Source organism: Hyposmocoma kahamanoa, unplaced genomic scaffold (assembly GCF_003589595.1).
Source record: "Hyposmocoma kahamanoa isolate Upper Pololo Valley unplaced genomic scaffold, ASM358959v1 66, whole genome shotgun sequence".
Lineage (NCBI taxonomy): Eukaryota > Metazoa > Arthropoda > Insecta > Lepidoptera > Cosmopterigidae > Hyposmocoma > Hyposmocoma kahamanoa.
In genome coordinates, this window is record NW_020653854.1 from 6,770,806 (window position 1) to 6,773,964 (window position 3,159).

The 3,159-nt window shown below is 36.5% G+C and overlaps 1 pseudogene; it reads right to left on the minus strand.

Moving 5' to 3' along the window:
- Nucleotides 1–842: 842 nt before the first annotated feature.
- LOC113231860 lies at nucleotides 843–2,613 on the minus strand (annotated as a pseudogene).
- Nucleotides 2,614–3,159: the final 546 nt, after the last annotated feature.

Here is a 3,159-nt window from a genome sequence, read left to right on the forward strand (position 1 = left end):
CTCTCTTAATTCATCGTTATTCATCTGTGTGGGCGGTCTTCCTCGTGGCTCGTTCTTTAAGTCGAAATTTCCATCACGAAAGCGTTTAAACCAAAATCGCACGGTGCGTTCATTAGTAGACCCCACGCAGCATTGATATTGCGGGCTGTTTCTGCCGCGTTAGTTCCGCGTCGGAACTCGTATTCAAAAATCACTCGAATTTTCGCAGTATCCATCTTTCTTGTCTAAATTGAATAACAAAAACAATTGAAAGTCGATATTCAAATGTTTCAAATTTAAAAAAAAAAATTCACAGAAACCATTTGAAAAAAGTTTCATTCGAAAACCTCAAACCATGAAGATTCTATGAAAATTCAAAGAACCTATTGCAATAAAACGGCAATTTCATACTTTAACCCCTAATATTTGCTTAAGGTCAGGAGAAGCGCTTAAAATATTCCAATTCACTAAATACATAATTTAGCTGAAATAACGAAGTAGCCCAAAACAAGAAATACTTTAAAAACTACTGTCAAATCATTTCTCGGCTGGATGAGTTGATCGACTTTGTATTTTTATTTTGTAAACGTAACGTGAACGTAAAAATAAATTAAAAAAAACTTTTTTCCGTCAGATGAATGTTTAAAAAATATCCTAATTTGCAGAACGCTCACGCTGCTATAATCAGGCTAAATTTTACGAAGACCAATACTGAACATTCTTCGATAATTCAATCTACAGTTACTCGTGTCATATAAAGAAATTACTTTTACTCAACATATGTAAATCATTATTCATTCGGTACAAATGGATTTGTATTATCAATTTTGTTTTAGGAATAAATATAAAAAAATACTTGATAACTAATTACGTATATATATACATTTGCCAAAACATATTTCACATATGAACAGCACAAATGACATAACCCATCCCGAGAAAAGGATTATAAAACATCCTTTAAAATGTTCCAAAGTCATAGGTTCGTTTGTTTTAGGATCCTTGCTGGTGGGGACATTTGTGTAGTCCTGGTTAAATTTATTTGTAAGTCCAGCCTCAGTTAATCGTTGTAGAATATGATTAACAGGTTTCACGAGAGGTGAAAACTTTTTAAAATATACGGCCGCAGGGCTCACAGCTATCTTCTGAGGTAGAATATAAAGTTTACGATTTTTAAACTTCCTCAAGAATATTTTGGCAAATTCTAAATTTAACGCTTGCACAAATTTTAATCCATCTGAAATTTTTTCCATGGTGGTGTCGATTTCGCTTGTGTTCAAAATTATCCAATTATTGCATATTGCAGGATAGTCTGAATAATATTCTTTAAGTGCCATGCCTCCACCGAACTGGAAGTCTGCGCCGATTGCCATCTCTAATGTGTCGTAGTTAGGTAGATACACATTCCGTTTTAGCGAATTTATTAAGGACGCTTGGTAAATTGTTCTAATTAGAAAAGTATACCAGATCCAAATACACACGATGGCCAGTAGGGTACGTTTTTTAGGTAATACATTTGTTGGTAATCCCATGAATAGCATCCAGGAGTAAAACACCACACTGCTTCGTGAACCGTTCGTGTTAGATTTAGTATTCGTACTTAATTCAGTCCAAAACTTTGTTTTTGTAAAGAGTGCTGCGGCAATCACGAGGGCATACGTTGTGGCAACAGCTATACGAGTGAACTTACAAAATGGACGCAGCAGTTTAAATGACGACGGTTCGACTTGGGGAGGACGTGTTATCCACACTATGTGCACGAAATCGTAAGAAGTGGAAGAGTCGAAATACTTAAATCGGTTAAATGTCATCGCGGCAAAAGTCAAGGAAAAATTTGCAAAATCGTAGTAAACGTCTCCAAGCGAACCAACCCAGGCGCCGTCAGGTTGGCGTATTCCCCATCCATATGATTTCCCAGGCGTCATTATTTTGAAGGTAGCGTTAAGCCTTTCCTCTAATAGCCACAGCAAATCCGCAACAACACCTACAGCTTTAGACCGATTTTTCATGTACATATACGGCGGATGTTCAAATGTAGACACTATCAATGAACATTTATGAAGATTTCTTAGCTTTCGTGGGAACATTTTGCAGTTCTTTTTACTAGTAACGTCAATGCAAACGTCCAAATTATTCAAAATTACTGGTGTGCTGGTATCACACTGACTATCTTCCAACGGGTAGTACGTGTAGCCGACAATTCCCCTGTCGTTGAAGGCTCTTCGAATGAAAACAACGTTCGTTACTTTATAGTGCCAAAATATGCGTATAGCTTGTGATTCGCTGCAGTCCTCTTTGTTCTCCGAAAGACAAACTACAACATGTTTACCGGTGTTGTCGAATACACGGTTCTGCATCCAATGTAAAATAAATTCAATATTTTTATTATCTGTGACAAATAACACATGTTGCTTTCCAGACTGGGTATTGGGCGTGTCAAACTCACGCTGACTTACAATCATGCTCGTGTTATAAAACTTTGCAAAGACTTCTTCTCCGCACATTAGAGTTGTGTTAAAAAACACAAACGTTATGAATCCACTCGAAGTTGTAAAATGCTATTTTTGCTGCGCTTTCTGCTAAACGCTCCTCTACAGATGTATTGGTAAAAAATAAACTAAAATCCAGCTCCATACTGCATGACATGACGTCGAGGCAAATATTTAGAATAAAGTAAATCAAACTGTTATGAAGTAACGTAATTGTATATGTATGGAATGTTCGTATACAAATGGAAAGATAATCATTGTCGCAGTCGCACAGTATCATCAGAAGGTTCACATATTATTATTATTAAATATAAAATTGTTATCTAACTGTGAAATCAAATCGTTTAATGATATGGTGCAGACTTGTAATACGGCGGTGTTATTCTGTGAAACGGCTATAAAATATAATATAAAATTTAATCAATGTTTTGATTTGAATGGAGGTAAAAACTTTTACGACTGCGCTCTATAACATTCCATTAAATGCATTATAATGAAATATAAAATCCTAACCGCGCAGGACTGTATTATTTTCGTGCAGGGAAGTTTACCTTATATCCATTTCTGCCGCCAAACAGTCAGCATTACTGTGTTCCGGTTTTGAAGGGCAAGGGTGCTGGTGAAATTACAGGCACATAGGACTTGTCAACTTATGTCTCAGGGTGACGGGCGCAGTGGCAGTGCCACCTAA